The 12,436-nt window shown below is 39.6% G+C and overlaps 1 protein-coding gene across 4 annotated transcripts in view; it reads left to right on the forward strand.

The window, feature by feature from the left end:
* The window catches only part of pard3bb (par-3 family cell polarity regulator beta b), a 277,646-nt gene that overhangs the window by 100,682 nt on the left and 164,528 nt on the right, over positions 1-12,436 (forward strand). The window lies entirely within an intron of this gene.

The raw sequence follows: 12,436 nt of genomic DNA on the forward strand, positions 1-12,436 counted from the left end.
TCCAGATACTTGCATTAAATGCAAGCAACAAATAGGTTCTTTATTCCATTGCATGTGGGAATGCCCTCTTATACTTTCTTTTTGGGGAAAAGTGTTGAACCTGGCCAGTCAAATCATCGAAAAAGAAATACCTCTCAAACCAAAATTATGTTTACTGAATATTTACCCGGACAATTTTGTGACCTCCAAAAATGAACAATCCTTACTCAATATTTGTTTTCTGGAAGCTAAAAGATGTATAGCCTGTGCATGGAAAAAGGATAAACCTTGTACTACTTCACAGTGGCTAACAGGGATGTCTTTCTACTTGGCTTTAGAAAAAATAAGCTACACCTCGAAAAACAAGCTTGACAAGTTTTGGAAAATCTGGAAGGTTTTCTGTAATTTCCTTGAGAAAAATGATATTGAAGTAGATGGCTGGAATGATGAGCTGAACTGAAGATTTATTTATCTTTATCTTTTTATCTTTTTATTTTATCTTGATTTAGCATACACATTTAGAGCTTTACGGACATGTATATGTATCTGTGTGTGTGTATAGATATAAGTATGTATATATTTATTTACTTAATTTTTCATTTATTTATTTTGTGGTTATAAAGCCCCCCCCCCCCCCTTTTTTTCTCTCTCTCTCTCTTTCTTTCCCCAGTTATTTATTTATTATTTTTATTTATTTATTTATTTTTTATCATAATTATTGCTATCATTATTGTTATTATTTTTTTCTTGTATGTGCCTTCTTGTTCTATGTTGTTCACCGTTTGTAAATTAACAAAATGTGCAATAAACATATGTTTAAAAAAAAAAAAAAAAAAGCAATGGTCCTGTAATTTGGAGGTATTTCGGTAAATACCTCCATAAAACAGGTTGCTGATGATTACTTGCTACGTTGAGTTAAAAATACACTTACTGACACTTTGCACGTTTTGTTTAAAATACCAATTTATATCATATATTACCATTCGGCCTATAAATATTGGGTTATGTGTTTTGGTCCATATCGCCCAGCCCTAATCAGAAATGTGTTGTACTTTTGGAAAGCCACAGATTTCAACAATTTAGCCTCTGGGGGCGACAGACGATATTCTTGGGGTTCTGGTGAAGCCAGAGGATACCAAGACTCTTCTTTGGGCCTGTCATTGTTCATAGTTTGATTAAATTTAAAAGGTGAGGATTGGGTAAATGTTGGTGTCCTGGACTGGATAGTGTCTGTTCAAATGAATGCAGATAAATAAAAAATAAAATAAAAGCTGAATTGTTGTCAGAAGGTAGCTGAACGGTTCTGAGGTTGAATTTCGGCCAATGTGTTCCACCTCTTTTGATCTCCATATGGACTTCTTATCTGCATGCAACAAAAACAGATCAAACTTGATTGGTCAATGCTACAAACAGTCTAGAAAGGGAAACCAGAGTGACCCAATACCAAAATATTGCCACGTTGTCGACAGATTCTGCAGTCATATACAGTGGCAAGAAAAAGTTTATGATCCCTTTGGAATAACCAAGTTTTCTGCATTAATTTTTAGACAAACACAATGTGCTTAACTTACTACCCCACAAACAATATTTCATGCCTTTATTGAACACGTCAGAATATTTATAGTGCTGGTAGAATAGTGCTGTGGTTCACATACTTTTTCTTGCCACTGTACATACAGTGGCATACATAAATTCAGCCTTTTTATGAAAGACTTTGCTTGTAATTTTCGGATTAATCTTGAATATGTCTGTCATCCTTATGGAGTGTCCTGAAGCACATAATCTGTCACATTTGTTGGTCGTGCTCTCTGTTCTTTGCTGAGTGTTGATTTGCTTGTCGGAGTTTTTTGGATAACTGTGCAAATTAAGAGTATTCATTAGTGTAGAGTGCATAGCAGCAATGATTTTCACACCGTGTGTGCATTTTCACACCTTAAAACCAAGCATAAGCCCGGTAGTATTATCACAGCTCATTAACGGGCATGGTGTCCAGGTTTCTGATTCACATAAACAGCTTCCTCACAAACTTCCACACAACGGCGCTAGCTTTGTTGTCGACCTCTCGCTAATGAAGCCGACAGGATTTTGAAATCTTAAATCCTTATATGCTCATTTTAAGACAAGGATTTCCTTTCTTGTAATTTCCTAGAGAGGTCACAGAGATGTGATGGTTCTTTACTTGTAGTCATAAACAAAAATAATTGTTCAAATTCTGATATCGTTTTTTATAGATATTTGGCTGCTAGGTGCAGTCTGTCTGGTTGTCAATCTTTGCTAAGGACGACATTGCACTTCCAATTATTTGTTTCTCAAGTACTGAGGAAGAACTTTGTACTGCCGCCAAAAGCAGAAAAACAGATTGTGCCGTGTTATCTTTTAATTTAGTCTTTTCCTGTTAACACTGTAGTGATTTAGATGTGAATGGCTGTGAGTGGTCATCATTTTCTAAGATTTGTTTTATAGTTTAACGTTTGTTCTTTTATACAAAACATTATGCACAGCGCCAACATTTATACTATGTTCCAGCAGACTTTAAACAGTTTCTGGGAGATTTTTGTTAATGATTTAATTTGAAGGTTTATGCCAGCTTGTTGGTGTTAACGCAGAGGAAACAGAAGAAGGATGATGATGAAATGATGGAAGGATCTTGTCTATCTTCTCCTCCCCCTCTTCCGTTGTCTCATTTTAGCCCACCATCTGGTGTTGTCTGCTAATGTCTGTGCTCGCTGTAGAACAAAGACATTACACCACCTCTACACACACACACACACACACACACACACACACAGACAGGCGCACACACACACTTACTCAAAGTCACAAAGCCTTTCAGTGACATACAATCATATTCATACAAATTCCACAATATAACAAGTATACATCCACCTGCTGTGTTGGCTCACTGTGAAGGCATTTTGTGCACACATACACACAGTCACTCACACGTGCAACATAAAAAGACAGTTTTTCAGTCATTTTCTTCACACACCAACAAGCATACGCCTGCTGAGTTGGCTAGTGCCTCGAAACTAATGTTTGAAACAAAGATGCTCTTTTCTGCTTCCAGACATTTTCACACCTCTCTCCCTCCTATTCTCCTGTTTGTCCATGGGGTCTTATTCTATACTTTACTTTCCTTTAGAACTGTCTTCTGCTGAATATTGCAACACGGACATTTATTGGGGGTTGGAAAAAATTTGATTCACTTAATTATTGCCTGGATTGATATAATTCAAATGAACTTGCTTCATTTAAGTCTATGCTGAGGTGAAAGGAAGTTTCCTCTTGTATTGTTACATGATGTCATATCCTTATTGAGAATAAAACAAAGCAACAAAGTAGAGAATGGGAAATGGTCTGAGGACATGGACCTTTAGCCACTCCAATAAGGCAAGGCAAGGCAAGTTTATTTGTATAGCACAATTCAACACAAGGTAATTCAAAGTGCTTTACATAAACATTAAAAACAGCAAGACACAATTGAAAACAGTAAAAACAGTCAATTAAAACAGGGAAATAGAAATAAAAATACAAATAAGATAAAATAAGACACAGCAGGATAAGAAAATAGATAAAATAATAAAAAGCACAAGTCAAACAATAACTCAAATTCATGCCGCTGGAGGTTTGATCCTGGACAAGCTTTAGTTACAAACTCGATTCCAAATAAGCCTGTGCTAAAAATCAAACAAAATGCAATCATTCGCTGATCCTTTGTGACATTTATTCAGTTGAAAACAGTACAAAGACAATATATTTAATGTTCAAACTGATCTAAAACTGACTGAACTTTAGTTTTGTAGTCATATACTCATTTTTAATGAGTCTCAGCCACAGTCTCAGCTTCTTTTGAATCTTCTTTGGAGTGTAGTGGGGCTGACTGACATTTCATGTGCTTTGTTTTTGGAAAAATTCCCACATAAAGCCTACACTCTATAGAAGTGTATGATTGAACTTTTCCCCATGATCATGTGTAAAGAAAGGAACCAAAAATTACCATAAATTGTAATATCAAATTGCAATACTGGTAAAATTACAATACATATTGTCACTCAGAAATCTTAATAGTATAGAATTGGGAGAAAAATGTGTCGTCCCGGCACTAAAATAGAACAAAATAAGCAAATTATTAAGCAAAATTAAAAGGATATATTAGGTAAACAATCCTTCCCCCATACTAATGTATGAAGAAGCATCAACTGTACAGTTTTTACCTGTGCTTCTGCCTCATATATAAGTAGTAGAAGGAGAAAATTGTTTAATTTAGAGATCCCCTCCAGACATATGACAAGTCAAATTAAATAATTCACTCCAGAATCTATAAATATGCAAATATGCTTTTGTTTTAAAAACTTTTAACTGCCGGACACAAGATTACTGCTACTTCACTCAAAAGTTCATTCTCAGTTCATGTGCATATTGGCTGGCAATTTCCACATCAGACTGAGTCGCACAGTAGACCGCAATTGGCTGATGTCACCAAATCCTGCTTGTGTGTACACTTCTTAAACAGAGATTTGAGCAGAGAAACTTTTCCCTCTTCAACAGATACATATGAAAACAGCCTTCAAGTGTGACTCTGTTCACATTCATCCTTCTGCACAGTGAAGCTGAGACACCCCAGTAAAGTAGTATGAATATCATTAAAATAACAATGGTGACAATATGATTAAACATCATTCACAAACACACTCTGGCAGCTGATACATAGTATTGAATGAAAGGTTTAAGTGTGATTCCTTCAAGCTATTTGTGTAACTCTGCTTTTGGCTCCTAGTACGTGATGAGCTGCACCATCTTCTGTCTGTCCGTTTCCTTTTCTTTTTTCCCCCTTTTTTTTCCAAAACAGGAAACATTCCTCGTCGTGCCAGATGCTCCTCACACACACACACACACACACAGAGAGAGAGAGAGAGAGAGAGAGAGAGAGAGAGTGAGCATCCGTGCACTTCTTTGCAGTCTGTTGTCTGTTTGTGTGTGTGTGTGTGTGTGTGCTACATCTCACTGATATCGTCACCAATGTGACCTCACAGAATCACTACAGTAGATCCCCCATCTGTTACACCCTCAGAGACCTGTGTATGCACACACACATACACACAAACACACACACACAAACACACACACACACACACACACACACACACACACAAACTCCTTGGCAGCTTGGTGTCTCTGCAGGAGCTGCCATCATCCCAGTGGAGAGCAGCCGAGAAGGGTATCATGTCTCTGTTCTCTCTCTCTCTCTCTCTCTCTCTCTCTCTCTCTCTCTCTCTCTCTCTCTCTCTCTCTCTCTCTCTCTCTCTCTCTCTCTCTCTCTCTCTCTCTCTCTCTCCAGCTCTCTCTGTCTCATCTCACATCTCTCCGCTGTTTATTGAAGGTTTATCAGCTCCGTCGTGAGCCTATCATCTAAAGTCACTGCTGTGTGTTAAAGCCCTCGGCACACGAGTGTCACACACACACTCACAGCCGTGTCACACATGTCAGTTGTGGGTTCAAGCCACCGGGGATCAGCATCGGTATTATCATAGCAAGACGCTGCTCTTTCTTTTACCAACAAAAGCTTTGTTTTGTTGAGATTAACTGCGAGAGTTGTAGAACAACAACACAATTGATTAATAGGAATCTGTTTCAAATTAAAATGTGACATTTTGGGAAATATGCTGTTGTGCTTGCTTACTGAGGGTTTGATTGGAAGATTGATACCAGCTCTCATGCCCGTGAGCTAAATATGAAGCAACTGCCATCAGCTAGCTGATATAGCTGAGCACAAAGTCTGGCTCTGTTCAAAAGTCAAAAGTCTATAGCACCTCTGAAGTTGACTAATTAACATGATGTATCTCTTTTGAGAGTTACAAAATGCAAATAAAATGTTGGAAGCAGGATCATTTGTGCTTAATTTCTTGGCGTACGAAATAGGAAAAATGTTTCTTTCCATCATTAAGATCTGTCAGCAACCATGGCCGAAATAACAAATGTTTCCACTTTGTACCTGTTGTAGAAGTCCCAGAAAAGTAAATAAAACCAAACATCGTCGTGTCTGGGTTCATCACCAGAGGAGCACTCAGTTTGGTGAATTTCTCCGTCTTGTCCCAGATACTGTGTCTGAATGCCTGCTTTGTTAGGTCTGTCTAAAAGACAACAAGTAAACAACTGTTAAAATGCTTGTTTTTTTAATGGAGTTTGTGTCATTCGGAGTGATGCTTTGCACGAGAATCTCAGGCTTTCGTGACACAGCATCCTACACATTTTTGTTGCGCAAATACACAAAGATGTGTATGTCATTTTGCGTTGTGAAATATTTGTTTACCATTCAGTGTGAACAGACATTAAGAGCTAGAAGAAAAAGGCATAGCAAATAAAAGATTTTAGCTCAATAATAACTGGCATATCCCTTACATATCTGAACTCTCTTTTGTCTTACGTCTCAAACCAGACTCTTCTCCTCTGTAGTGTCCCGATAGTGGAACCAACTTCCAAACTCCATCTGATCTGCTGAGTCCTTATCAATCAAAGAAGAGACTGAAGACCCAGCTCTGTACTGAACACCTTCACACTTAATCTACACAGAGAACTATAGAAAAAAACAACTGACTGCTCACACTGCCTTAAAAGCACTTGTGTCCTAATGGACTCAAACTTGAGCCATGGCACCTACTCTTGGGTTGTTTCTTGACTAGATCTTTGCTTTTTTGTATTATTTTTTGTATGTCGCTTTGGATAAAAGCGTCTGCAAAATGACATTGTAGAATTTTAGCTTTTTTCCCCACAACCCATTGTTACCACCCCCATCAACAGTTCCAATGAAATTTCATCAAACCATTTCAGAGTCTAGATTGAAATGATTCCCTTAATGTCTTAATGTGTAGAAGACAGCAGCTTGGATTCACAAACTGTTGCCAAGACACAATTCTGTGTTCCTGCGGGGAGCTCGAGCACATGAACAGAAGGCTGCCCAATGCGCACCATGACCCCTTATTACAACGTGGCCGCCCATGACCACTTGTAGCCTTGGAAAACGAACCCTGCGTCGCCAACATCTGCTGTGGGTTTCGCAGGTCTTGCAGGCTGGTTTGCCCTGCATGTGTAGACCTCTAATGTGCAGCTCCAGGGGTGCATGTGCACTAACGGCATTAGGGGCTGTACTCATTAAAGAGTGTTGACATCAACAAGTGAGATTAGATCTTTTTCTCAACAGAAGCTCTTTCCATCCACGAGATGCAGACACACATATTGTATAGCTTATAATAATAATAATAATAATAATAGATTTTATTTGTATTGCACTTTACATTTCAACAATCTCAAAGTGCTTTGGAGAATAAAAACAATCAGAGGAACACTACTAAAATAATCAGGTGTCAAAAGCAGAAAATAGAAAGACGATTAACGAAATTTTTTCATAAAAAGAAAGGTTTAGGTCTCTTTCAAAGACGTCTATAGTCTGTGGGGCCCTCAGGTGTTCAGGTAGGGCATTCCACAGCCTGGGAACGGCCGAGGAAAAGGCCCGATCACCCATGGTGCGGAGCTTGGTTCTGGGTGCTTGGAGAGTGTTTGTGGCTGCAGAACGGAGGGTGCGTGGGGGGGGTCTGGGGGGTGAGGAGTTCCTTGAGGTACTGTGGGGCGTGTGCTTCCCCCACGGACACTTATGTTACAACCACTAACACTTACTTCTGGTACCTCTCTCTCTTTTCATGCATCTCATCTTTCTTCTTTCTCTGCAGGGCTGTAAATGCTCAAGATTGAGGTCTGTCAGTGTCCCGCTACAGCCTTTACACTGGCCGTTAGGGGACAATGGGAGAGGAGGGCGTGGGTGATTGGACAACAGGGGTCCAATCGTGAGTGGTCAGTGATGGGACAGTTATTTTCATAAGTCAAAAGCATAGCCCATAATGTCAGGTTTTGTCCCTGGGAGTACTTACCTCAGCCATCTGCGTGTCTGCGCGTGTCTGCGCGTGTCTGCGCGTGTCTGTACGTGTCTGCGTGTGTGTGTGTGTGTGTGTGTGTGAGATCACACCTACTGCCACATTTAAGCACAGCGGTGGCTACTGTTGTTTGGCCTTGTTAAATGGATCCTTGGGCAGTCATTTCCACAGCACGGGGTTGTCCACACACACACACACACGCACACACACACAAACACACACACACACACACACACACACACACACACACACACACACACACACTGCATGGTTGGATAGAAGGGCATCTGTGAGTGGCTCTCATTAAAAGACCATGTTGCTGAAAGCAGGTGTCCTTACACACAAATGATCAAGTTTATAGCAGAGTAGCATTAAAGTACACCCCTAATATTACTCACACAACTGATAAGTAAAATTACGATCATCATTCTTCTTATCTCCTCCCTCATTTAATCTTTTTTATCTTCCTCTATTTCTCTCTCTGGCTTACAGTTGGCCTTTAGGGGTTGGGGAGTTAAGGACATTTTAGCGTGTGTGTGTTTTAGCTGACTGCACTAGCTCATTTTAACATAATGTGTATTTCCCTCTTTCTCCCACACACACGTTTCTCTGGCTCGGTTTAATAAAACAACACGCATACTCATTCACACACACGGGCAGACACCGAGCTGTCTTTTTAATAGCGTGTCCTCCTGTTGATCCATCATTGTGGCAACCCATTTAAATGTTAAACGACCAGCATGAGGAGGTTCATCTATGCAAACAGCTTTTTTTATATAACCGGATGGATTTGATGGAGTTCATGGAGCAAAGATACAAACACCTTTTTTTATGGCGGCAAAACAGAAAACACACACATGAGCGCACACCATTGTTTATTATTGTAGTGTTACACAGAGATGTAACCACCTATCATGGCAATGAGGCTGAGATAATAGAAATGTTCCATGAAATTGCAGTGTGCACTTACTATTTGTTTGTGTCCATGTCTGCTCCTGTGTGTCCATGGCCGCTCCTGTGTGTGTGTGTGTGTGTGTGTGTGTGTGTGTGTGTGTGTGTGTGTGTGTGTTAAAGCAATTTCAGTTCATGAAATAAGAGGCCTTGTTTAATTTTTTTTCTTAGTTCAGCCACTGAATAAAAAAACATTTTTTTTCTCTATCCACTTGGTTGTAAAAACCCACAGACCAGGTTTGACACCAAATAATGTTTTTTAGAAAACTTTCCTCATGGGCTGTTTGTTTGTCATGCTAAATTATCTGAGGAAACCCAGAGGCTGCGCTTATTCATTGTTTTACAGGCAAATTGAATTCATCACCCAGATAAGCAACTTTACATACATTTGCATATTTTTGTCAGATTCCATAAAACATCTCACAGCCCTGTGGGTGGTCCTGACCCCCAAGCTGAGAACTGCTGCTTCAAACTTTTTTCCGCAGTGTAACAACACCCGTCCTCTGCTATTAATTCATTCTGCCACTGGTTTCTGTCCCGTGCTGAGTGCAAGAAAAATAAATCATAAATTAACAAAGCAGGGGAAGTTCAATCGGATAAATAAAGAATGCAGTAGTGGCGTAAAAATATGGAGAAGTTGCTAAATCATGAACATTACTTTGGACAGAATATCAGAGACTAACACATTCTTAGTGTAATTATGCACAGGAAGTAGCTAACATTTCTCTTCTGGGTGTTTTAAAGTTCTTTCCAAGGTCGTGCAGCTTCCTATCAGGTCTGGACAGTCAGTCTGATGGGGGGAGTTTTTCCAGCAGGGAAAACAGTTTTCTGCAGAGTAGAGGACTTTGTGTCGGCTTAACGCTGTTAAACCTACAATCCCCACAGACAAACACTGTCTAAACCTGACACTGCTGACCCATGCAAACGCACACATACACAAACTCGCACACACAGACCGAACCGATGCAGATACATAGACAGACACATGCAGACTAATGCTTGGCACCTGCACAGAGGCATGGACTTTCTACCATAAGTACATACAATTAATTCTGGAAAACACACACACATACACACAGTAATACACAGAATAGTGATTAAAAACATAAAAATGTAACCATGCAAAGTTTTACGTGAAACCTTCAACATAGCAATTATATTCACAGACTCTGTACTACACAGCTCATCTTTAAGCCTCATAGAGTCACACTGTTTTTCTCTATCTGTCCAAACACACACACAGTATTGAACATTCATTAGGATTTACCTCTGGATTTTATGCAGCCCAGTCTCATAATAATCATAATGAACAAATATTCTACACACACTATAGTCCAATATGTCTATATGCAATGTCTTCCATATTGTTGGAAAGGCATTGGATTTTCAGAAATCCTCTGTTTGATCTTTTCTTTCTGATCATCTGTCAAAGATACAGTTCACCCCAAAATCAAAAGTACATATTTTTCCTTTTACCTGTAGTGCTATGAGTGTTGGGGATGTCAGCCATAGAGATGTCTGCCTTCTCTCAAATATAATGGAACTCGATGGCACTCGGTTTATGGTGCTCAAAGTACCAAAAAAAATCATCATCATCATAATCCGTAGCCAAATGGCTGTAGGTGCACTACAATGTTTTTCACCAGATCTTTCCATTTTGATCAATCTTCCGCAGTTCTTGTTGCATTTTTTCGATTCCATCCTGCGATGCAATGGAGGACGTGGTCGTTGTCAACCTTGGCCACGACCGATCTGGTAGTTGTCCGGTGGTTATTTGGTGTAATCATCATAAGTGTTTCAATAGATAAGATAATCTAGTGGTGTCCATCTCTTCTCCAGATGTGGATAGCCGTACTCTTTTTTTCCCATCCTGCTGGGTGTTCACCCACCCCCCTCATCAAGTTAAACAAGATGGGGTTGTCAGTTTAGTCGCCGACAACTTGACAAGCTATTCAAGGCAAGGACGCTTAGTTCCTTGAGGTGCTAATCCACCCACATACCCCTGAAAAAAAAGCAAACTCAACAGCAATGTCTCTTTCCAGAAATCAAGATAATCCACCGACCTTGGTCTAAGCAGTTTCATGCAAAAACTATTTTCTATCTACCAAACTACACCCACCAACTGTAATGGCAATAATTTGTGCTTACTCGCGTAACATGGTTTCTTTCCACCGTTACTTTGTGTCATCAACAATGGCTGAAAAACTGTTTCCGCTTTTCACCTGTTGAGGAAGTCCGAAAAAAGTTGTAAAACCAAACAGCATCCTGTCCGGGTTATTAATATCATCTGGACGTGCACCCAGCTTGGTGAATTTCACCGCTTTGTCCTTGAAACTGTGTCTGGATGACTGCTGCATTTTCACTGAAATGTCTCTTTCCAAAAATCTAGATAATTCACAGACCTTGTTCTAAGCAGTTTCATGTAGAAACTATTTTCTATTTACCTAACTACATCCACCAACTGTAATGACAATCATTTGTGCTTACTCGTGTGACATAGCAGATACAAAGACAGTTTCTTTCCACCTTTACTTTCTGTCAACAACAATAGCCTGAAAACCACTGTTTCCGCTTTGTACCAGTTGTGCAAATCCCAAATAAGTTTTAAAAACCAAACAGCATTGTGTCCGGGTTCATAATATCATCTGGAGGTGCACTCAGCTTGGTGAATTTCACCGCCTTGTCCTTGAAACTGTGTCTGGTGACTGCTGCTACTACATTGGAATGTCTCTTTCCAGACAATAAGTTCTCCAAGCTAAATGACAGAAGAGGTTGTGTGTCAGTACCACCCATTGTGACACAAAGTTACATAAAGCGGCTCGCGTTTCACGACACATATGTACGTCTCGTGGCTCGCATTCTAAAAATAGCACAGACGTACGGTTTTGTGGTTGTATAAAGGCTGCAGTTTCTGTGGATTTATGTTGTTAAACCACTGACCTTAGCTTTAGGGCAAAAAACTTACTGGTAAGGTGTTATAAAAGACAGTTGAAACAGTAAATAAATGTACGTAAATGCCAGAAGTGAAGTAGTTACAAGGGTCATGTGGCTACTGCAAGTTATGTAAAAAAGGTAAGTTACGTTCAAAAACGTGATTCACGTAACTTAAGTAAACAACGTAACTTAAGTTAAAAATGGTTAACTTTTGGGACGCGAACCCGCTCTCCTGGATGAAGTACGCCGTTTGTTTGTTCCATCCAACCAATGGCGGAAATTTGCCATTTTAACTTTGCTCTGCCGTAAATTGCTACTACGTCAGCAAGATGGCGGCGAACACATTGCAGCAGTCTGTAAAATACGTCCATATCACTCGTTTTCCACTGCCTGTAAACACAACCTATATTGACGTTTTCTGACGGGAGATAAGGCTGTTCCAGAAATCAAGACTAATTTCCACAAGCTATGTATGACGGCCTACCTTCTGCATGGCAATTTGTTGGTGGATTTAGTTTGGTAGAAATAAATAGTTCTTAAATGAAACTGCTCAAGGTCTGTGGATTATTTCTAGAAAGCAGGACATTGCTGTTTAGTTTTGCAAATGTATTTTTTCAGCATTTTATTACCACAATCCAAGTTACATA

The sequence above is a fragment of the Centropristis striata genome, chromosome 10, assembly GCF_030273125.1.
Source record: "Centropristis striata isolate RG_2023a ecotype Rhode Island chromosome 10, C.striata_1.0, whole genome shotgun sequence".
NCBI lineage: Eukaryota > Metazoa > Chordata > Actinopteri > Perciformes > Serranidae > Centropristis > Centropristis striata.